Source organism: Thamnophis sirtalis, unplaced genomic scaffold (assembly GCF_051295495.1).
Source record: "Thamnophis sirtalis isolate CommonGarterSnake01/CBP01778 unplaced genomic scaffold, rThaSir2_p1.2 scaffold_1, whole genome shotgun sequence".
Classification (NCBI taxonomy): Eukaryota; Metazoa; Chordata; class Lepidosauria; order Squamata; family Natricidae; genus Thamnophis; species Thamnophis sirtalis.
In genome coordinates this window covers 119,544,113-119,570,426 of record NW_028261381.1, presented here as the reverse complement: position 1 = coordinate 119,570,426, position 26,314 = coordinate 119,544,113, and positions in this window count along the sequence as shown.

The window sequence follows — 26,314 nt, the reverse complement described above, 5'->3', positions numbered from 1 at the left end:
TTTAAGTAAATCCACCATTCTCAATATATGTACTAAAAGAAAAACTATATTTTAGATTTCAGAATTTCTTAAATTGTGTGGGAAAATCCTCACCTGAAAAACTATTAACATACTGTATCTATAAAAATGTATATTAAAAATACATTCTAAAATTGTTATTATTGCAACAGTACATCCAATTGGAGGCCAGATCTTTTCTTAAGAAGTACCTGAAAGTAAATTAGGACACGTGCATGCACACGTGCATGGCATGGAGAGAGAGGGGGGGGGAGGGAGGGAGGGAGGGAGGGAGGGAGGGAGAGAGAGAGAGAGAGAGAGAGAGAGAGAGAGAGAGAGAGAGAGAGAGAGAGAGAGAGTTAAGTTTGGTGTTGTAGTTATTAAGACAGCAGGTTAGAAAGCAGACCATGAGTTCTAGTCCCATCTTTGGCACCTCAGAAGCCAGCTTCTATTACTTTGAACCAGTCATTCAGTCTCATCTCTTGGAAGAAGGCATCAATATAATTTGATGCTCTTTATCAACTAGTCTGTCAGTGGCAGTCAAGAAATATTTTAGAGGTGGTATCAATCTGGCCCTCTTTGGTGATAGGATGCTGGTCCAGTCACTTTATCTCACCCATAAGGAAAACAGTATAAGCACATTATCCAAAGAAAAGGAAAAGCTCTTAGAGACTGAGTATGGGTGAGCAGGAATATCTCAGTCAACTGTACTTGGAAAGGATGAATACAAATCTTTGGAAGTTATCCACAATTCACTATTTTTATGAGATTTGATTTGATTTGCCTACCCATCATATTCCATTAGCTTTTCTGTAATTTTCTTGTCTTTTGGTGAACCTTTGAAGCCCTTACACAGACTGTGCGAATCGTCACACCTGCAGTTTTCTTGGCAAGGTTTTGGAAGTGGTTTACCATTGCCTTCTTCCAGGAGATGAGACTGAATATCTGGTTCAAAGTCACTTAGCTGGCTTCATGCCAAGGTGGAAGTAGAACTCATGGTCCAATGGTTTCTAACCTGATGTCTTAACCACAGTACCAAACTTGACCTCTTCTCTCTTCCCCTTAAAACCTGGATGTATTTCTTGTAAAAATAGTGTGAGTGATAAGAGCATTCCTTACAGAAAGAAAGCTGACAACCCTACTCCTGGAAGGAAGGACAACTCTATTTCACTAGCCCTTACTCCATCTCCGGTTCTGTGTTCTTTCCTGTAATTCAACCCTCACTTTTCATAAATGTGTTGAATGGATAAAAAATAAACTGTTTATTACAGCTCTAGTTGCAACATAGTTTAAAATCCTGGAAAACCATATACATTTTATGATGCCTTATGTGGGCTATTAAGAAAGAAAAGAGCGTGGGTGGTTTTTGGGAGTGAAACCTCAGCAAATATAATTCCTATTGTTCCCAGTATTCCTGATGCTATCATAAACATGCAAGTGTTGCAGTTTATTTCTGGGCATTGCCCACATTTCTTCATACTATCAACTTGGGATATTGCTGCATTTTAAGACTAGTCTAGAAAATCAGTTAATTGTTTTGCCAATGGTAGGTCATAAAACTGGACTCTGCCCCAGGTACCAATTTCCTGTGATCAACTGCACATCGCTCATACTACCAGTGACTTTCCAAAGCACATCTTATAAACCTTTGAAAGGCTATTGTGCCCAAATCTCACCAATTTTATTTACACTTTATTTATAACATTTACAGATTTAACTGCACACTGGCTAAGGCTCATGCAACCCTGGGTCAGAGGCACAATTATGGAACATGAAAATGCAGCCAGCCTAGGGCTGGAGAGCATCAATTTGAACTCAAAGCACACACACATTCATTTCAAGTTAAAAGAAGCATTCTTGATCAACTGCCATGTCAACATGTTAGCATAGGGATCATGTTGGCAGCATTGCCTATATGGAAATAGGAATGTAGCACAGGAATAAGGCTTTTCCAAAGACATCACTATTTTAGTTGCTTCCCCCCTTTTATCCCCTTCCCAACAAATGTACCCAAGCTGAATTTCAAAGACCAGTTGCACAACTCAAGCTTGGGCTGTCAAACTTTCAAATGTCATCTCTCAGTTCTCCACCCAATTCCCAATCCAATCAGATCTAAAGGCCAATGAAGCTTTCAAACAAAGGGTCATTGATGTGGCTGCCCGAGTTGATATGGCAGCACTTAAATAGAGTATGTTAAGTCTTTGAAGTGGTTGGCTCAGCAGAAATCTTCTTCCCAATTAGAAAAATATCTAACAACTTACATGCCTCAATATATCCATCTCTTCTTGAGCTCATTTCAAACAACTGGATTTGGAGGTTTCTTGGAATCCCATTTGGAAAAAGACTATATGTTTATGAAGCAGCAACTACTGAAGACATTCTGTTTGACTACAAAATGTACTCTGCAAAAAGGGATGCTTATTCAGGTTCTTATTTAAAAACTAAAAAAATATTGGGACACTTTTTTTTTAACAGGGAATGAACCTGCATATCACTAGTAAGACTGCACTCATTATTTCAAAGGCCATTTTGAAGTGGAGAAGAATTTTTAGACCCGATTGGGATTAATTGCAGGGATAATGACTTACTATAAACATGTCATAGGGTTTTCTTTGTGTCCATTTAAAGAGGGCCGTGAAAATATTTACAGACCCCTCACATCCTGGACATGAATTGTTTTAACTCCTACCCTCAAAACAATGCTATAGAGCACTGCACACTAAGACAACTAGACACAAGAACAGTTTTTCCCCCTAATGCCATCACTCTGCTAAACAAATAATTCCCTCACGGCTGTCAAACCATACAGTAAGGCTGCATTACTATTAGTCTTCTCATCGTTCCTATCACACATCTCCTCCCACTTATGACTGCAGGACTGTAACTTTGTTGCTTGTATCCTTATGATTTATATTGATATTATTTCCTGTTTGCTTGTTTGTATCCTATGACTATCATTAAGTGTTGTACCTTATGATTCTTGACAAATGTATCTTGTATTTTTATGGGCTCTGAGAGCATCTGCACCAAAGACAAATTCCTATTGGTCACACTTGACCAATAAAGAATTATATTCTATTCTATTTCTCTATCAGTTTTATATATTTGGTTTGGTCAAATGACTTAATCAATAAATTTTCTATTCTATTCACAAGTGTATGGAGAAAAAACTTCAGAAAGGTTTAAAGAAGTTCCCATCTATCCCTGATTACAATATTCTGACCCTCATTGACCCACCCTAGTGGGGTTACCCCCCCTTCTTTTTAAAGAGATAGCTTAGCCTGCTTCTGCCAGGGGAAAGACAATATATTAAAACTCTCTAAAAAATGTTCCTGATGTAACAGGGGCAGCTTCTCATTGCACGGATCATCTGCCATCCCTTTATCCACTTAGTCATTCCCTGGAGGTAGCAGCAGACAGAGGCAGCCATGTTGTGCAAATGCAGCCAGCAAGATATGAAATTTGGTTTCATTAGTCCAGATGGTGTAGGCACAACAAACTGTCGCACACAGCTAGAGCTGCATAATATATTCATTAAATTGTATGTAGTAGATACCAGTGCATTTTTTTCCCCAGGAAAAAAAGGAAGGTTCATTTTCATTAATAATTTAGAAAATAGGATCACCCTGTATGGTTGTATGTCCCACTTTTGACAGTGGTGTAGATCTGATTCACCCTTGGGAGCTACATTTGAAATACTGGCTGCTTGCAAAGTTACACCTGTCGCATCTCATCTAATCACAATGTTCATGTACTGGGAACTCTTCTTATGCCATTTCTTACATTCCAATCACAATTGCTTTCTAGTGTGATTCAAAGTATACAGTAAATTAGTCATGCCGAGATGTGCATATAATAAATACCTTTATTAGAATTCTACCAACCAAGGGCCAAAGACAACGTGCTTGCTGATTCTTTCTCTCCCCTCCTCCTCCCCGAAGTAAATGCACTTTAGTTTGTATTGCGTGGCTGGATGCTGTGTGTTTATTTTCTTCCTCTTTGTCCTTTCTGATTTTGTAGGCATTGATTTCCCTCCCCCTCTCAGCTTCCTCTTGCGGAGTGTCAGCCTTGAAAACGGAACATTTCCTGCCTTGTTTTGTAAGAGCATTATCAGGTATGTCAGCAGCAGCATTCATGAAGCTTGGAAAGCTTGGCTGATTAAAAGACTGAAGCTCCTTTTCCAGCAAAGTCAAAGCCTGCCTTTTCTATTCTCCCTGGATCAACATTCATTGCCTTCTCCCATTGTTTACTTTGCAGGAGTGTATAGTCAGAAAATATTACATCTGTAATAGTAGACTTGCACACATATATACAAGTGCACACATTCACAGAAACACATACACAAACACAAAGTGTCAGGCATTTCACTCCTCTTCATCCATCTATCTTTTTTTTCCTCTTGTGGTGCAATCTCCGAACACATGACATGAAATTTATGAGCTGTAAATGTACGTCCACCTTGCACATCCACCAAATAAGAAATGTGAAAATAATTGTGCATCTAATGTTTTCAAGGTCTAGGCTCTTTAAACGGTTACCATCTAGAACTGGTGGTTCCAGTGGTCCTTCCTTAGATTGGAAAGTAGAAAGGCATATCGATAAAAGCAAGTTTAAGAGAAAGAATGGGGAGAGGGGTTGCAGAATTTTGCTTATGGTAATGGGAACGATAAGAAAAAGACATGCAGCAAAGGGTTTGGCTCACTTACAAGGGGAAAGAGACAAAAAGTTATTGTCTGCTAGCTTGAATGCAATGAAAGTTGGCTTATTGTATTTTTCTTAGTGTAAGATACTCTGAAATATAAGACGCACCTAGCTTTTGGGGAGGAAAACAAGGGGAAAATATCTGCCTCTTCCTCCCAGCAATTTGCCCCTTGCAACAAACAGCAAGTTTCACTTTCAATTTCAGTTTAAGCATGGGCCTCCCAATGATCAGCTGTTTCAGGATGCAGGGATTGCCATAGCCTATTGCCGCCTCTGCAAGCCCCATTTTCTCCTTTTGCTGCAAGGAGCTAAATTGCTGGGAGGCAGAGGAGAAATGGTGGGCCAGTGGATGGACAGGGCTACATTTGGTATATAAGACACACCCAAATTTTTACTCTCTTTTAGGGAGGAAAAGGTGTGTCTTATACTCAGAAAAATATGGTAGCTTATTTTGCATTAAACAATAAATAAAACCAGCAAAACCACAAAAATGCATAAAAATAAAATTCTTAACATTGTACTTCCAATGTTGTTTTCAGTTAAAAGACTTTTTTCACTCTTTTTCTAAATAATAATAATTGGAAGCCAGTCTGACATGGGGCAGGCTGTTCTACAGTAATTATACTGACTTCTCAGTAGATTGGCACCTGGAGCTTTCCTCCAACCTCGATGGGGTAGGAGGACATATTCCATGTAGCATAGACAATTATGAAGATAAGAAGGTGCTGTCAGCCCATCAAAGAAGCCATATTGCGAAAACTAAACTCATGTAGGCCAATATTATTTTTATTATAAGGTTATGGTAATCTTGCAAGTCTGAATGAGCTTCCTTTTTCCTCCTGGAAGACTGGCCTTGCTGAGATGTTTTCTTGGGTTACAGACTCGAGTTACTTTTATCTCATTATAGTTTTCACAGCAGTTCCTCAAGGATATTCTTTCTGCCAATTATATGTCATATAAGGCATTATTGGATAAGAACAATCACTGTTTATTATTACTTGGTTATAATCTGAGTTTCCATTATTCCCTCCCAGAAGTGTTCCAAAAACTCAATTTCAAATTTTGAATTCAATAGTCCTATCATGACATCTATCCCATCATTAATGGCTGCCATGTGTAGCAGGATGCTTCTGCAACTCTAGTTTTTACTCTCAGAGAAACTTACAGAAGCAACCGTATCATTCTTTTCCTCCAGCTTTACAAGAATGTAAAATAGGAAATGAGAGAATGAATGAGAGAAAAGGAATGAAATGTTAGTTTATATCACCAATGAAGTCGAACAAAGAGTTATCTGCAGTCTAAAAACAAGTCAGCAATTCTCAACCCTTTTATGTATACACCACATATGTAAACATTTAGCAGTGGCTAAAATCTCATGGGTTCACCATATATCCATGTTGGGTTTTTTCTGTGTGTCTGTGGGTGTTATGAATGAATGTGAATATACATATACATATACGTGTGTGTGTGTGTGTGTATGTGTATGTTATATTTGTGCTGATAAATAAACAAAGGGAGACTAGTATAGATCTATTTCAAGCTATTTAGCTCTCATCAGCTAGCCATACAAAGGGAGACTAGTATAGATCTATTTCAAGCTATTTAGCTCTCATCAGCTAGCCATGCTGACTCTCTGTAAACCGCTTAGAGAGGCCTGAAAGGCCTATGAAGCGGTATATAAGTCTACTGCTATTGCTATACCCTTACTGGGATTTGTTTAGCTTGCTGGGTACTACAGTGGTTTACCATTTTTAGATGTGCTTTTCAACAGATAAGAGGATGGAAGCCTAAGCACCACAATTTATTGCAAGGCCAAAAACACTCCACACATTCTAACTATCCACTTTTCTACAAACATAATTACATCAGAACACTATATGCCAGGGTGAAAACCCATTGCAGTGGCCAGCAAACTAAACAACTGGGGAGCAGATACCTACATGAACAATTTGGGCAGAATGGGTACCCACAAGTATTTCTTGCAAGATGTAAGTGCAATATACTTCCAGAAAGGAAGAAACAAAGTACAAGACCCACTACCTGGCACATCCTGCCATACATCCAAAAACATTTCAGAAGCATTAGAATGCAGCTCCTGAGATCTTCAAGTGGGCATTGCACACCACCCAGAGACTAGTACTTGCCCCTGGACTGATAGACCTGTGCATGCTCTGACAGGCTACCATACAAAGACAAATTATGCATTGTAAGGAACACTTGAAAGTGGAATATACTTCCAATGTAATCTACTGGATCCCCTGCATTGATTGCCCCTGTGACTATGGAGGGCAGATAGGGAAAAAACTAGCCACTAGACTGCAACAACACAAGCAAGTGGTCAGATGAGGAGACCCGAACTCATTGGTAGCCTCACATTGCAATGAATAAGGAGATACATTACATTTTGCAACTACTAAGATTGTTGGATAAGCAGGCACAAAAATAGCCAGGAAAGTGATTGAAATGGGTCCTTGCCAGTCAATAGGAGTGCTAATTTACCACCAGCCTATCAAGTACTTAGGAGACAAAAAACTTGGCAGCACAAAGAAACAAGAACTAATGACTTAATAGCTGGTCATTAACACCCCAATCAACAACCAAGAAGCCACATACAACCAAACACCAAATAAATACCACATACAGAAAAGCCCAAAGCACACACTGCTAGAGAGAAGATCCCTGAGGATAGGCTCCAGCATGAGACCAAAATCTCAGAAGATTAAACCTCTCATCCCGGTGACCGACCCAGATTGGATTCATTCTCTCTCTCTCTCTCTCCCTCCCTCCCTCCCCTCCCTCCCCCTCCCCCCTATCTCTTACAACAGACCACTTCTGGTATCCTTTTAGACTACCAGTAGAATCTAGTAGTGCATTAAATCCAATTAGAGATTCAGTTGCTGGAAATAAATGATTTCCTATTGCTGCAGGTTCTTGCTATAGAGATGTTACTGTGGGGTAGTCTTCTCCTATTTCCAGAATCAGGAAGTAGTTCGAGCATCTATAGAACATGGGTAATTTTTCTTATGCTGGAAGAGTTTTTAACTTACTTGGTAGAAAGAGATTTAGAACCAACTTATTGAACAATCTTTCTATTCACTGTTTATACTTGAAACAAAGTTCAAGTGTGTTGAGAAAATTGAAAGCAGTTTAAGCAAATCTCAGCAAATGTGTGATTTTAAAAAAATGTTCTCAGTTTAGTTAACTGCAGCAGGAACATGTTAGTTCTACATATGCTAAATGAAGCATGCTGTTAATGTGTTAGTATAAATACGGCACATAAAAATAACACCAACATCAATAGCAAGCTGTTAGATAGCTACTTAATTAAAAATCAAATATAAAATGGCTACAGAGAAAATTAGCAATATTATCCATCATAGTCAGGTTTGCCATGGCTATCTCAATTCAAAATTATTAAGGTTAGGATATGCCAACCAGTTTTGGATTCTATATCCAAAGAATGTAGGTTTTGCATGCTGTTCAAAATAAATCCCATCACCTGAGATGGCTTCACATATGCAAGCATTTTATTTGATTTTCAGATAATTAATGCCTCAGTAAACAGAATGTCCCTATTTTTAATTCACAAGCTCGGGATTTTCTGAGTCCTCTCAAGAAACCATCACTTTGTTGTGGGAAAGTCAATAGCTTCAGTGGTACTTAGAATGGTACTGGTAGGTCTAGAGTCCCTCCTATTTATTTATTTATAAAATGTATTTACTGCCCATTTCATATCCAATGACTCAGGGTAGCTTGTTGACAAAGCTGAAAAGGGAATAAACACAATAATAACAGTTGGAGATAGCAGGAAAGCTCTGTTCGAGGAAGGGAAAGTTCCTTCCCTAAAAGAAGGAAGTCCGTAGCCAAACCTGAATAAGATAATACAAACTACATATATATGCCTGTGTGGACATATCAGAATCACTTCAGTTAGTTTTGATGCTTGAAGAAGGTACTCTTCCCAGTCAGAAGGGAAACTTCATTTCTCTGAGGAAAAATATAGAAATCTATCAGCAGATCTGGAGGTAATGACTTGACCAAATCAAAGTTATAAGGGTGTCAATAAAGACACCAAAATTAAAAAATAAATTCCTCAATTTGCAAGAACACATAAAATTGGAAATGAAATCAGAGAAGCATAAAACAAAGTAGATATGAACAGTGCCAGACTGGGGTTTTTCAGAATAAATGGATTTTCAATGAACTGGATTGGGCTACTTTAGCCTTGGATTATTGTATGAGTTCATAAGAAGAAATAGAATGTCAATATTACTCATTCCAAAGTAATATTTTGGATATAATCCAATAAACAGCAAGTTTATATCTGTTAGAGCTATTGGATATCCAGAGAACTTCAATGGTATACAGCAGCATACATTTACTACAGTTGCAAGAGTGAAAGACTTTTAAAAAAATGACATGGATATTCAATTCAATATTATTAAATAATATTAATGAATGATAGGAATGCAAATGTTGAAGAAATTGAGAAATTTATAATGACTGAAAATTTGGATTAGGCATAATGGGATAACAGAGTTGCTAGCATCAAACCTGCTTTAAGCAATATTAATATAGATTCTTGCCATGGACTTTGCTGGATAAAACTCATCTAAATCCAAAAATTTCCTAATAGAAACAGAAGATAGAGAAGGGCAATATAGTCAGCAAGGTCACTTCTAGATACAAACTATGGAACATATTTCTCTATGTATGTGTTTGGAGAAATGCACAGAACTATTTTAAAACAGGCAACCATACAAATATTTTTAAATAAATTAATATGTGCGGTCAAACATACTGGTAAAACATTAAAAGTTAAAAATCCACTATGAACCAATAAGATCCCTGGAGGTCAAAACATAAGATTAATACAAGAAAGAGACTCAGTCCACCTAACTTATGTAAAACAGAATCCAGGGAACTAAAAGAAGAGAGAAGAAATATAGCAAAAACTGGAGCAGAAAATCACATTCCCAAAATTTTAAAAGGAAAGATCTAGGTGGTTTTCAGAACAAGCTATATAATCAAATTAAAAAGGAAGATGAAAGGTTTTGGCAACAAAAAAAATATGACTGACTTTGAACAACTTTGAACATCAAGCAAGAAAGGATAAGGAAAAGTATCTCAGTAAAATGCCAATAACTTGTCAAATATTAGAAAAAGGAGAGATTTTCTTAAAGAAAGCTAGAGGAATCACAGGAAAAATTACCCAAGAGTAATTATAGAAGAGATCTAATAGAGGAAAAATATTGAAAAACTATCCTGAAACCCTTTTCAAATAGAATTATAGAATGACAAACGTTTGAAGAGAAAGAATATATTCAGGAATCTATTTCACTCAAAAAGAAAAATATGACAGGCAGTAAACCAGCTGTCAAATACCCAGGCACAGATGTGATACCTACTGAACTATTTAAAACTGCAGCATAAAAACAAATATATCAATATCAATAAATGTGGTATAAGAGTGCACAGTCTAGAAGTTGAATAAAATAAACAATGGTGAGAAAATACAAGAAGGATATTTTTTTCACCTTGGTGGCTGTGGGGCAGCATGGTGGCTCATAGATTTAGACCCTGGGCTTGTTGGCTGGAAAATTGGCAGCCCACGTTTGAGACCCAAGCTCCAGGTGATGAAGTGAGTTTCCATCCTTGCCCCAGTTCCTGCCAACGTAGCAGTTTGGAGGCAAATGTGAGTAGATAAGGTACCACTTTGGTGGGAAGGTACAGTGTTGTGTGACATTACGCTGGCCACATGACTGGAAATCTATTCAGACAGTGCTGTTTCAGTGCTCCTTGAAACAGAGATGAACACCACACCCTATAGTTGGCAATGACTTGCAGAGTAAAATCTACTGAGACTCATTTATCTTTCATTGGCTACCGCTATCTCTTTCATCATATAGATCAGGGCTGTCAAACTCATGGCCCCACGAGCCAGATGCATCACATGCTGGCCACATCTATGCCCGGTTTAGTGAAGGGGAAAAAAGTCCCAGATACATCAAGTGATGCTGCCATGAGTTTGATACTTTTGATGTAGGTGATCTCAGGCTGTTGAATCTATTAAACCAAATGCAAACCAAAAAATCTGATAGCTCTTCTAAGGCAGACCTATACAACTGGCAACCCGCAGGCCAGATGAGTCGCATGCAGGCCATGCTATCTCCAACTCCACAAAGGCAAAAAATATCACAATACAACACGATATGTGATGTGAAGCGATTGAGTTTGACACCTGTGCTCTAAGGAGTTTGTAAAATGAACGTCCTGTAATAACTGAATCTGGAGATTCTGATTCAAAGGATTCAGAATAGGGAACATCAGCACACAAAAATGCACATTCTACCCTTATCTGTGTCAGGGTTCCAAGTAATACATCCCAGTTCAATAAGAACTCTTGAGGCAAGCAAGTTCCTCAAAGAACATTTTTATTAGGACATATCAAATTGGCATATTCCTGGTGGAAAACCGGCTCTAAATTGGTTTTTCCCCCAATTAAAATTAAAACCTTATCACTTCCCCCCAGAGTCTCAATCACATGGTCCAATCAGCATACACCCCAGTTTCTAGATGATCACAGTCTCCACCCTGCAAACACCTGCACAAACATCCTTAATTCCCAGGGGAAATAATTTTATTTTGACTACAACACCCCAACTAATCTCTACAACCCCCTCCCTGGCCCCTTTTACTCCAGGCTGTGTCAACCTTGAAGCAGTGAGGGGAAAAAAACCCTCCCTAGAGACTACAAAAAATAAAATGGCCACAGTTGAGCCAATTTCAGGCTTGATGATCTGTTCAGTATATTTTACACTGAATGCATTATGTATTATTAGAAAATTTGTCAGAATCAAAAGATAAGGTTGAAATACTAACAAATCTGAGATATTTGGAAATATGTTTGGCCACTAGATAGGCTGAAAGGTAGATAGATAATATTTATCATTTGTATCTGGCAGTGGGGTGTGTGTGTGTGTGTGTGGAAGCAAAAGAATAAAAATGTTGACAAATACTGTATATCATCACATCATCAGGCCAATTATGCAATTTACATACTTCCATCCAGACATCAAGACATGTTTACATAATCACACGATTTGCATCATAATGCCAGGAACCATATCACCAATTTAAAAAAAAAAGGTTTCCTTTAATTAAATAGAATAGAAAAGCGGAAAAGCAAAGTACAAACTGTAAGGAAACCGAAACAAAATGCCATTGTTTTACGCATAGTGGTTTGTTAAGGATACCTTTCAACAAATTTTTTTTAATCTCCTGCTGACTGCCTGGACCAGTACCTGCAATTATCCTGACACTATTTTTCACAAGCAGTTTGCCATTTCCTTCTTCCTAGGACTGAGAGTGAATAACCAGGTCAGTGTCATCAGGCTGGCTGTGTACCAGTGGTGGGTTTCAATTTTTTTTAGAACTTCTTCTGTAGGCGTTGCCTGCTTTGTGGGAGTGGCTTGCCAGTCATGTGACCGGGTGAGAGTGGCTTGGCAGTCATGTGACTGGGTAGGCATGGCCAACTTGTAAAATGTGGTGAAACTCACTTAACAATGCTCTTGCTCAGCAACCAAAATGTTGGCTCAGAAATTCTGGCATTTGAAGCACACAAGTCTTAAAGCTGTCAAGTTACAAGACCCATGTACCCCTAACCCTATCGGAAAAAAAATCCCAGGGGTGTTCAAACTTGACAGTTTTAAGATTTATGGACTTCAACTCCCAGAATTCCTCCTCCAGTCATGTTGGCTCAGGAAATCTGGCATTGAAGCACGCACGCCTTAAGGCTGTCAAGTTACAAGACCCTAGGACCCCTAACCCTTTAGAAAAAAAAACCCCAGGGATGTTCAAACTTGACAGCTTTAAGACTTTAAGGTTTAGATAGGACTCTTAGAGGCGGGTGGGGTGATTGGTAAGCCAGCCAATCAGTGAGCGGCAGGTGGGGCAAGCATGGTGCGGATGGATGGGCGGAGGGAGGGAGCAGAAACTGGTTCTAAACGGCACAGTAGATTTGTGGAACCTCTTCTACAGAAGAGGTTAGAACTGGCATGAACCCATCCCTGCTTTGTACATAAAGCAGGACTAAAACTTATTGTTCTTAGTTTCTAGTCTGATGCCTTTAACCGACACACCAAAGTTTTGGGAATTACTGTTATAAAAATTGTCTGTTGTTTCTGGGCAATTGTCCATGTAATGTCCATGTAATGCCAAGAAGTCTAAATAGAATATTTTCCATTTTTCATGGAAGGCTATACGTTGGATTTGCATACATTGACACAGGGCTCTGATATAATGAGGGTGTTTTACTTTATTATTTATTTATCACATTTGCAAACTGCCCAGTTAGTACTGTACAGTACACTCTGGGCACTATAAAACAAAAAAAGTAAATAAGAACAAAACTAAATATATAACAAAATACAGGTAGTCCTCTACTTACAACAGTTCATTTAGTGACTGTTCAATGGCCCTGAAGAAAGGGACTTGGGACAATTTTTCACAGTTATGGCCTTTGTGGCATCCCCATGTTCATGTGATCAAAATTCAGATGCTTGGCAACTATTTCATATTTATGACCATTGTTCTGTCCCAAGGTCATGTGATCACCGTTTGATACCTTCTGACAAGCAAGTCCATGGGGAAGCCAGATTCACTTAACAACCAGGTTATTAACTAATCAACTGCAGTGATTCACTTAACAACTGAGGCAAGAAAGATTATAAAATGGGGAAAAACTCACTTAACAAATGTTTCCCTTAATAACAGAAATTTTGGGCTCAGTTGTTGTCGTAAGTCGAAGATTACTGCAGTACTATACAATAATTATTTGAACTCAGAATGATGGTTATAATACCTCAAGATCAAAGGCATCCTGTAAAATGATGCCTTGATAAATGTTAAAGGTGAATGGGCTAACCGTATCTCCCTGTGGCCACCACCACTGAAAAGGTCCTGTCATATGGCTTATATTCTATCTATCTATCTATCTATCTATCTATCTATCTATCTATCTATCTATCTATCTATCTATCTATCTATCTATCTATCTATGGTACAGAACCCCCATTAGCCCTTCCCTTGCTGTCCAAGTCAGACAGGGAGAGTCATATTTGGCAGGATGGCTCTTGATAGATCCTGCTACTGTGCTTTATATAGCTTTGAAAATACAGTAACAATCCACACTTTGTACTGGGTTCTGAAGGCTTCTGGAAAGCATCACAGCAACTTTCACATTAGTGTTACTCTACAATAGTGGGATTATCATTATTACTACAATTACACTATTAATACTATTACCAGTCTAATGGCAGAAAGTGAGAAGGAACTAAAGAGCGTCTTGATGCGGGTGAAGAAGGAGAGTGAAAAAGTTGGCTTGAAACACAACATTAAGAAAACTAAGATCATGGCATCCAGCCCTCTCAATTCCTGGCAAACAGATGGGGAAGAAATGGAGATAGTGACAGATTTTATTTTCCTGGGCTCTAATATCATCACAAATGGGGACTTCAGACAAGAATTTAAAAATCACTTGCTCCTAGTGAGGAAAGCTATGACAAATCTAGACAGCATACTAAAAAGTAGAGATATCACCCTGCCAACAAAAGGGTGTATAGTCAAGGCTATGGTTTTCCAAGTTGCAATGTATGGCTGTGAAAGTTGGACCATAAGAAAGGCTGAAGAATGGAGGCCTTTGAACTATGGTGCTGGACAAGACTCATGGGAGTCCCTTGGACTGCAAGGCAATCAAAGGTAGTCCTAGAGGAGGTCAACCCTGATTGCTCTTTCGAAGGCAAGATCCTGAACATGAAACTCGAGTACTTTGGCCACCTAATGAGAAGGAAGGACTCACTGGAAAAGAATCTAACGCTGAGAATTATTGAGGGTAGAAGAAGAGGATGACAGAGAATGAGGTGGCTGGATGGAGACACCAAAGCAGTGGACAAAAGCTTAAATGGATTGGGGGTATGGATGGTAGAAGACAGGAAGGCCTGGAGGAATGTTGTCCATGACTTCACAACTAACAACAACAACATTAGTGGATTTGGGCTTTTAGAAATTTGGATATGCCATCCTGTAGTAGCTTCAGCTTCCAATTTGTCTCCAAAAGCAGGATCATGTTGTGATGAAATTCTTAACAGACCTTCAAAATGAGGGCATAAAGGAAGCAGCAAAAAACATGGTTACAGAGATTCAAAGTTTGCTCATCTTTAATTATACTAAATTGAACAAACAGCTACATTGGTGAGATTTCAAGATTCTGATATATTATCTACTGACAATAAAGATCTTTATAGAAACCCAAGTGGTTCTTACTTCTTGACCTTGGAAGGCTTGACATGCAGAGAATGAATTTTAATATTCAGGTTCAAGATGATGGATTCATTTTCATTTGTAATTATGTTATTTTAATTGACTGCTCAAGGTGACAAAACCTCCAGGGTTATAGGTGAGTGATAATGGTATTGAAGTCGTATGTTGTGGAAATACCTGATAGGAATAAAAATAGTTTGAATATGAATATATATATATATATATATATATATATATATATATATATATATATATGTATGTATGTATGTATGTATGTATGTATGTATGTATGTATGTATGTATGTATGTATGTATGTATGTATGTATAGAGAGAGAGAGAGAGAGAGAGAGAGAGAGAGAGAGAGAGAGTTAAAAAGCAATAATACGAACTAACAAACTAATTTAGAACAGAGTAAACAAAAAAAGAAAAAAATAACAAAAATATCTAAAAGTGCAAGAAAAGAAAATATAAGTACAAAAAGATATAATGAAAAACATAAAAGTATAAAGAAATATCTTCTGATATAAATACAATTACTTTTTAATATCTCTCTAATAGTTATAAATACAATTATACATACAATTACATTTTAATATAATTCTAATTTTACATCATATGTAACTCTCTTCTGCCTATTTATCCAGTTTAATCATCACAACATAAATCACAAGTTCATTTTTCTTCCATTTTAGTCAAAATGATCATAATGGGTTTCCAGTCCCCAATTAATGTAATGTAATGTAATGTGTTTTTCTCTAATCAAAAAAGTCAATTGATCTACCTCACAACATCTGCCAGATTCACGGAGCATTTCTCCATGTTGGATATCCATCTTTGTGCATATAGCATACTAAAAGGAAAAGGTCTGGTTTGAATGGAATATTTAAAATCCTCGATATTAATGTACATAACTGAATCCAAATTTTAAAAACTTTTCTACATGTCCACCAAGCATGATAAAATGTCCCTCATGTTCACATTCTAACATACATTTGAAATTTCTTTACACGCTATAGATAATTTCTAATGGAGCCAACAATACATCAGTTTATTTTTTAAAAAAAATCTTTAAGATCCAAACACAATGCTCAGCCCTATTAACCACGTATTTCCCCATTGATTCATCTGTATATTACATTCTTAGCCCAATCTCCTATTTTGAAACTTCAAACACTGCAAAATACTGTTGGCTGAGATGTCCATGGGGAAGCCAGATTCACTTAACAACCAGGTTACTAACTATTCAACTGAAGTGATTCACTTAACAAGTGAGGCAAGAAAGATTATAAAATGGGGGAAAAAACTCACTTAACAAATGTCTCCCTTAATAACAGAAATTTTGGGCTCAGTTGTGGTTGGAATTCGAAGACTAATGTAGTACTATGCAATAATTATTTTAACTGAGAATAATGGTTATAATACCTCAAGATCAAAGGCATCCTGGAAAATGATGCCTTGATAAATGTTACAACTGAATGGGCTAAATGTATCTCTGATGATAAACATGTTTCACCGTGTGGCCACCACCACTGAAAAAGTCCTGCCATATGGCATATACTCTTGTTGGCTGAGGAGTGTCTGTATGAGTGTGTGTGCATGCATGTACGCATGCTCTTCCTGAGGGAGGAGCTGAGCCAGAACTCACCACCAGTGTATATCACTGAAAGAGATTTCTTTCATGTACATTTCCACAGTGAATAAGAATTCTAGCATCAACAAAAACAACCAGATGGGAGATGGCAAAAGATGCTTCAATTGGATCCTTTAAGTTTTACATATCCAGCTGAACAGAATTTGTCTCCCTTTATCTCCTTGGACAGCAACCCCAGGTCAACTCCAGGTTAACTATCCAATGCTTAAGTTCTGCCCTGTTACTTTAAAAAATGTTAAAGGGGGGAAAGATATTTTATATTTCTGTCAACATTCACTTCCCTTCTCTGACACTCCTTAGGAATGAAGTCTAAATGCCAGCTAGGAATCTAGTATTCAGGTAGCCAATTGTTTAGTCTTTTAAGAATTGTATCACACTGACTGCTAATATTGGTGGATTCCCCACCCCACGTCCATTCACGTTGTGATTCTCTGTCATATCACCAAAATGATGGACAGCAAGACTAAAGAACAACAGGAGATGTGCAGAAGACAACTAGCTCTTTCATCATAATAGGGTGAAAAAAAGCCACAGAACAATCCAGAGCATCTTCCTTTTGAACAAGAAAAGAATTGATTAGAAAGAAAGCAAACACTAAAAAAAGAATTGCAGTCTTAGCGGGAGGGAATTTAGAAAAAAAAATGCTACTAGTCAAACAGAAGAAACAAAGAAATCTACAGCTGGACACCTGTGGGATTTGAGAGAATGTAAGCAGCAGGAGAAGAGAAAAGGGAAACAGAGAGAAGGGAAAAGACAAAAACTTGAAAAGGAATATTAAAAGGGATTTTTTTAAAAACCAATTAAAGGTGTCAGAATATTTGATAATAAGGGCCACGATCTAAAAAACTTCTGAAAGGTTAGATTGAACTGCTGTATAGGGCTAGGCATTTTTTTTTACAGATACTCACTAAGAGCTTTAAGCGCTCCAGAAAATATGAGGCATTAAAGATAGATGGGGGAAAATATAACTTTGCATATATTTAAGCTACTGTTCTGGAGTTAAAATGAACATGAGCAAAAGCTTTAAACTGAGGAAAGGATCTTTCTCCTTTCCTGACAAAGTCAGTAATTCATTAAATGAGAAAGAATAGAGTGAATTAATGGCGGGGGGGATCTCTTTTTTATTTTATGTAGCAATGGATTCTCACCACAGCACCATTAAAGCTTACTGTGTGATGTTATTACTACCTGACTGTATTATGTATTATATTTCACATGTAATTCCAGAATTTCTATTTTACCAAAGATAGCAAAAGGTTGGCAAAACAGGTCTTGATGACAATTCAAGAAAATTATTTTCCTGAACCAGATGTCTTTCTAAACTAGGTGCCTTTCAGCCTAATGTGGGAATAACAATATTCTAAATTCTCAATCAGTAGCAACCCCAATTGAAGGGCACAGTTTTTGACAAGACTGTTCTGTTAGATAGATGTTATTCTGAGTAAGACACAATCATTTGTATTTGCAGGGCTGCAAATAATATGCACAAACATAGGGGTATACATACAAAGACTGATACCCACACATGTACACATTTTCTTTTCTTTCACAACACACATATTTATGACATACAATGTACAATGCGCTCAAGATAATAACAAACGTGGGTGCTTTTGCTGGCAGGAATACTTTTTGTCAGATAGATGCTTCTATTTTTTTTCTTTTTAATTATTTATAAAATTATAATTTATCATGTTAAGCATCATTAGTAGTTGCTGTATACACAATACTTACTGGCAGGGCTCCATTAGATATTAGAGACTTGTGTCCCTTTTGATTAAAATAAATGAGCTTTAGCTTCATTTTATTTTTAGCTCCCATTTGAACAGCAAAATAACAATTCTTTTGGTAATGGTAGACTCAGATTAGAAATAAGATGATATAATTGATATTGTTAGCCATAACTGACTTGAATACAAAGGCAAAATATACATAAATAATTGAAATTTTTGATAAGTCATTTAAGATTTGTACTGTTTTTAATGGGGAGTCATAGAGAAATTCTTTATCATTAAATACAGATATTCTCTATCTAATCCAATACCCTTTTGATATGCTGGACCAATTTCCATCATTTCAAAGACTATATTAACTGGCAAATAAATGGCAAACCTTTTGACATTTTTTTTCCGCTTTCATTCTGAGTCCACCAAAAGTGAATCTATTTCAAATATTCAAATACATATATACACCAGTCTTTCTGTCTCATGACATTTGTCATTCATTTTTACTCTACAAATTTCCACTATGTGACTTCATTTCCCAATTTTATATTTTGCTTGGAAAGAATCCAAGCATTCAAACATTTTAATTAAAAACAATTCCCTACAGTTAAATGAATCAGCAGATTTGTGCACCTCCTTAATTTTAGCCTAAATGTTGCAACAGATGCTGATCTTCCAGTCTCGATAGGGAGTAGATTCTACAATTGGGAAAGCATAATTACAGCAAGCACCAGCTCCTGCTGTCTCAAAGTTATACTTAGGGCACGCTAAATAGTCTGCCTGTTTCAGTCTTCAGTGAATGGCTGGGGCCTTTGGTGATAAAAGATCAGTGAAGAGTGCCTTATGACACTATGCAGAATCCTAACAGCATTGTAAAATTCATAATCCAAGCAGACATATGCCATCTTCATACACTGAAGAACAATTAAAGCCAAGCCAATAAGAAGAGTAAGCAAGTATAACACAACTAATGTGAGGTAGACATATGATTGCTCTTCCAAAATGCTTCTAGGTAGGATGCATCATTATCTTTTCCCCCTTCTTCTTTATTTTTTCTCTCTCTTTCATTCTTTTTCATAACTGAGGATGAATTAAAGAATTCTAGAAGATAACGTCAAACCTGACTGGCTTTCTTCTTCAGTCACTTAAAAATATAAACTTATTGTTGGCTTTTTCTTTGGTGTTCAGGAAAGATTCAGAGCAGAATAACAACATTTGACAATCATTGTAGCAGCTCAGAAAGGGAGTAAAGTTGACCAAAGTTACCACTAACGGAGAATAATAATAACTCTGTAATACTACTTCTTAGCCCTTGAAACTTTGAGATACATTTAACATTGGAGTGTAACACAAGGACTCTCTGATCCTGAGATAGTTACTTTTTAGGTCCTGAGGATGAAGAAGAAGATGAGCAAGAAAACATGTATTCTGTAATATCAACCCCTCTTGCAGTTTGAAGCATATAACCCAATCATACCCTACTATCACCACTTCCAAAAGGGAGGACTTTTTTTAGGCATTTAAACAAATGGACAATCTGTGGTTAATTTGATTAAAAATACCCAAAAGGAAAAGGAAATGTTTCTTTTAATTTGTGGTACTTATGTGCAAGATCAAATAGGAGTATATGGACTACGGAAGGCATGCTGATAAACAGACAAGATCTTGATCATCAATGCTCCATAGAATGCTATGGAGAGGGAGCACCAATACAAATTGGGTGGAATACGTGGCTCAGAGAGATTAAGGTGGATCAAAAATGAAAGGCCTCCTGACAAAATCCAATAAGTTTCCATTGCAAAAGTGATTAAACATAGTTTCTAAAAACAATCAATCAGACACTGAAGAAAAGCAGAAATCTGTAAATAAGAAGAGGGGGGAAAGTCCTCCAGTTCCTTGAGTGGATCATAGTTCCTGACTACAGTGCCTCAAAATAATGAACATCTAAATGAGTCCCAATGAAATTTTAGGATTCAGTTCACTCAGTGAGAATTTAATAGGGCTGTGCTAAGCTTTGAAAGTGAGCTTCACTTCAAGGAAGGTTCACCGTGAAGTGTCTCTTCAAAGTGGTGGAATATCCCCTCCCTTTAAATGCAGAACAACTTTGTTGCTTCACCTCATACCACTTTGAGGTATTGTAGTGCAGCTTCAGAAGCTAAAACAGAAGCCTTTCCAGCTCTTCCAATCTCTCCTAGTTATTGGAAGGACTGCATGAGTACTCATATAGTTGTAAACATATATCAATGCAGGCTTTCACAGCGAGCATCAGTTCAATGATGATGAGCTTCTGGGTTAATAGGCATGATCTAATTATTTGGTCACTGGCATTTCTGTAATGCAGAGCAAACCACTAATCCTAACTATTTGAAACAAAGACGTTTGATAAAGCCTTGTTTCCAGCTTTATGCCACAGCAGAATAAAACAGCCCTTAATTAATTAATACCCCTTAGAATATACAGAATTTTCTAGGTCCCTAATATGCAGCAACCTCACCTGATAAGCAGCAATGTTTAGTGGCAAAACATACTCATAAAAAAGCCTTTGGAATGCCTTCAAATTACTCCAACTACATTCATACTCAACCGAAATGGCTGGTTGTGGCTCCAAGTATATCAAATTACATAAACTGAGTTCACATAATGCTAACCCAAGATTTTTTTTTAAAAAAAAATTACTGAAATATTTATTGAATAAGTCATATAAGGTGAAATGTAAGGCATAGTAACTGGTTTGCATTTTGTTCTAAGCCAAAAGGAAACAAATCTCATTATGTCTTAGTAACCCAATCTATTGTAAATATAACATGCTTGTAATAAATGCTCTATATTACACAGATCAATATGGAGATGAAGCTTTAATGATGAGAACCTATTCTGCTACACCTTATAAGGGAAACGTTTATGGCATATATTCTCACTTTGAGTATTAATGTTATATTTGGATCACACAACTGGGCTTTTTATTACGATTTATACATATTTCAATAGTGCTACATGTATACAATATTTTTTCATGAAATTATATTGAATTTAACATTTTTAAAAAACAATGTTTTACAAGATACTAACGAAGGACTGAAAATAAAATAAAATCCTCAAAATGTAACTGTCATACATAAAAAAAACTATTTTATTGGGGACATTTAGAAGTAATATATATATATATATATATATATATATATATATATATATATATATATATATATATATATATATATATATATATGTTTATATATTTATATATAAGTTTATATATTTATATAGTTTATATATAAGTTTATGTATATATATATTGATAGTCTGGAGTTTTAATAATTACATTTTCATTATAAGTTTAACAAAGTTAGTAATGTCTTTTGCACTACTGATGTTCTTTCTAGACACTCTGTGATAATAGAATTTATAAAATTTTCCCATCAAATTAATTATTTTTTTACATACGTTTACATTCACACCTAAGAGAAAATCTTCACTATCTAACCATACATTTGTTCTTTCATTAGAACAATATAAGAACAATATAAGGCATGTTACTACAATAAACAATAAATAGTTTCAATTCTTTGTACAATTATCTAATATTGTTATTTGTATGTCTGCATGTGTATGTGTATTCATTTCTAATACCCTTATATAATTATCAAGCTTGTTTAACCTATTTTGTTTTGTATATATGAATCCTATATTTCATTATATTTATCCATACAAACTTTATATCTGTAGGCAATACACTCATAAGTAGCAAGAAAAATCAAGTCTTCAATCCATTTACTAAACCGGGACATTTATTTTTTATTTCAATGTTGCAATATCAGTCTTTTGGCTATAGTCCATGTCCATTGTCCAATTGTCAAGAATTTGTTAGAATTTAATGGGAATCTATTACACCTATAGAGAAAAGGATTTTCTAGGGCAGCATTTTTTGGAAATTCAAGAAAGACAATGCTTTCTTAAAACATATGTTTTTACAATCTGTACTTAATAAGTTTTGAGAAAAATAGTGGCCTATATAAATGAGATCATGTGACAAAAATTATTTTTTTTCAGACGATAATATTCTCAATTACTTGATTACTATGTAGATGCCAAATTATTATGTATTAACTATTTTCTCTTTCTAAACAGGAAAGCACTGTTTACTTGGCAGAAGTGAAAGCCTTCAGAGGGGTGAGAAGATCTAATTGTGTATTAAATTTCTCTGCATTTGAGGAGATGTTAAAAATGAGGTTTTAGTAGAACTAGCTCAAATATAATGATTGTTTAGAACAGCAGTTCTCAACCTGTGGGTCGCAACCCCTTTGGGGGTCAAATAACTCTTTCACAGGGGTCGCCAAAGACCATATGAAAACACATATTTTCGATGGTCTTAGGAAACGAGAAACCTACATGCCAGTGTTTGGAGCCAGGGGATCGGCGGTCGCTGCCTTGCAAAAGGAGGGGCTATCTGACAGGAGTGGCGGTGCGAAGACAGCCAGCTCCCAGCCAATTGTGACATGAGAGGCACCGGCAGGTGGATCAGATGGCTGTGCTTGACGAGGGGAGGGGAGGGGGAGAATGGGAGCACATGACCGCCGGTGAGGCAACACCCTGAGAGGTGGCCAGGCCAGGCTCGGTGTCCAACTGCAAGGAGAGGGGAGGGGACACTGGGAAGAAGGAGCTGAGAACCTAGGTGGAAAAGATGGTGATGATGTCCCTTCAGTCCACAGCTGCCTTCTCCTCAGAGACTCGGAAGTTCATGCGGGTGCTCTGATTCAGCTGGCTCCAGACATTCGGATTTTCCCTTTTCTGTAAAAACCTCCTTTCATTCACAAGGAGACCCACCTTCATTTCCTTCCCATGATATCTATGAATGAATGAGTAGTTGGAAAACTTGGGAGCGGGAGGATTCCAGGAGTTTAGGGACGGAGGGGAAAAAAGGTAGCTGTCAGTAAACATCTTCAGCAGCCACTTTGGAAAAAAATAAAGCACTACATCTTTTTAGTTTTAAGTTTTAAGCTTCCATGCTTAGAATAGAATGGAATGGAATAGGAAAATGGAATGGGAATGGGAATAGGAGTGAAATAGGAATGGAATGGAATGGAATGGAATGGAATAGAATAGAATAGAATAGAATAGAATAGAAATAGAAATAGAAATAGAAATAGAAATAGAAATAGAAATAGAAATAGAAATAGAAATAGAAATAGAAATAGAAATAGAAATAGAAATAGAAATAGAAATAGAAATAGAAATAGAAATAAATAGAAATAGAAATGTTTATTGGTGAAGTATGATAAGACAAACAATGAATTTGTCTCAAATGCACCAATGTGATGTACAATCACGGTGTACATATAAACAGCAAGAATAGGTCATCGGTCCTAATAATAGTTACAATCATTAGTTACAAACAACAATTGATATATCGTAAAGAACCAGTAGGACAAGATGAAAAATAGGAGGGGATATCCAACCTAGTACTGTATTTCTCTTTGACCCATTTTCTTTCTTCTCTGTTTTATTTTTATTTTGTTACCAACTGAAATATTTCATGGACTTTTTGTAACAAGGTTAGAAGTTATATTTATATTATATTATGTTATGTTATGTTATGTTATATTTATTATTGTTAGGTAAGCTCCTCGTTGGGAGAGTGAGTGCATTCAGAGAAGCGTTGTGAGAGTAGTGTTGGAGAACACACAAACCAGCATACAGAGACACTGCAGTTTAAATAGGCTTTTACTTTCGTGGAAATAGAGGTATCAGAGCCCATCAAACAGTCCATGACATACACAGATAAGCAGTCAGTCATCAGCGTTTTTCAGTTAAGGGATAATCCAAATAACATAGTCCAGTATCATATAAACAGTCTGGTACTCAAAGTTTGCTAGCAGTTGCAAAACTTACAATAGCTCACGCTGATCACTATATGGCACTTCGAACAGCCAGCTTCCAAACACTCGGATCAGATCAGCATCTAACAGAGATTCTGGCTCCCTCTTATGGCCGATTGAGGAAAACAGCACCCAATCACATTTTCAGCATGATTTAAAGAAACAGGTACAGCATTGTTACATGATTTATATATTCCCAAACCAACTGTTAAATTATATTCTTAACAATAATTAATATAATATAATATAATATAATATAATATAATATAATATAATATAATATAATATAATATAATATAATATAATATAATATAATATAATATAATATAATATAATATAATATAATATAATATAATATAATATAATATAATATAATATAATATAATATAATAATATAATATAATATAATATAATATAATATAATATAATATAATATAATAATATAATATAATATAATATAATATAATATAATATAATATAATATAATATAATATAATATAATATAATATAATATAATATAATATAATATAATATAATATAATATAATATAATTATATATATAATTTTCATTAGCAAACCATTTCACAATATATAATTATGTATTGTTTTTGCAATTAATCACTATGCTTTAATTATGTTCAATTTGTAATAATGAAAATACATCCTGCATATCAGATATTTACATTACGATTCATAACAGTAGCAAAGTTATGAAGTAGCAACGAAAATCACTGCAACATGAGGCATTGGGAAGGTTGAGAACCACTGGTTTGCAAGCTATTGCACTTATCTAAGAATAGTTTATTTCAGTTTGTTCCTTTTTGGAAGAAATGGTAAGATAAATTTGGAAAAAAAAATGCCAATACTCCAGTATTACTTAAAAGACGCAGAGAAGTTCCTGAAATGTCTTTTCATTGTTTCAGGTTGTTTGCTTATTTATATCAGAAATTTTATGGTGAATCAGAAATTTACAATTCTATCCTTATCTGATCAATGAATTCATTGGCATTTAGTCTGAAGGAAAGAAGCTTAAGCAAAACGAGTCAGTACATTACTGAAGAAAAGGAACTTTGTACCAATGGCTATTTTGCATTATCTGCTGTACATCCATTGGTTGTCCTCTTAAGCTTTTCCTCTTCTTCATTGAAAATGTTTTACAATAAACCCTGAGCAAAATGAAAATTAAATCGATATAACATTTGTCACCCTTATTAACATGTGCAGAATTTAGGACTGCTTTATTTATTATTTTCTGGGGATATTAAAGAAAAGGATGGTTAAATTATTTTTTCTTTGTTTTCAACCATCACTCATCCATAAGAGCAATAGCACTGAAAGTTGCATACCACTCCACAGTGCTTTACAGCACTCTCTCTTTACAATGTCATCATATTGCCCTAACAATCTGGGTTTTCATTGTACTGACTTCAGAAGGATGAAAGGCTGAGTCAATCTGAATCTTGATCAAATTCCTGACTGTGGGCAGAATTAGCCGGCAATTCTGCATTCTAACCACTGTGCCACCACAGTTAATATCACTCTAATAATTCCTAAATGTAGAAGTTTCTAGGAATGGCTCGATAGGCAGGATCAGCACTCTCTCCAGCTTTTCTCAGTTTAATAGATGATGGAGAGAGTTGTACATAGAAGTAGAAGGACCTCTTCCATTGCCCTACATAACCCTCCTCCAGACTGAGGACATATAAGAAGAGCAATTCTGTCCTAATTGCATTAGATATGAGTTGATGGGAATAATTTTTGGCAGGCTTTCAAGAATCTATTATATTGCCCTACTTGTTGAATATGAAATGCAAGCAATAAAAGGTTCATTACTACAGCAAAGAATAAAAGATTTGTTACTACAACAGGGAATATTCACTGATTCACATATAATTTGTTTGTAACTTAAACAGCAAAATGCAGAAGAGGCAGTATATTACATATAACATAGTCTGGCCTATACAATGGTTTCTCCTATATTTGTTTGTAGTTCCAGGCTTCACAATTAAAAAAGGAGAGTGATAAATTAGATCATGTTCAGAGAAGA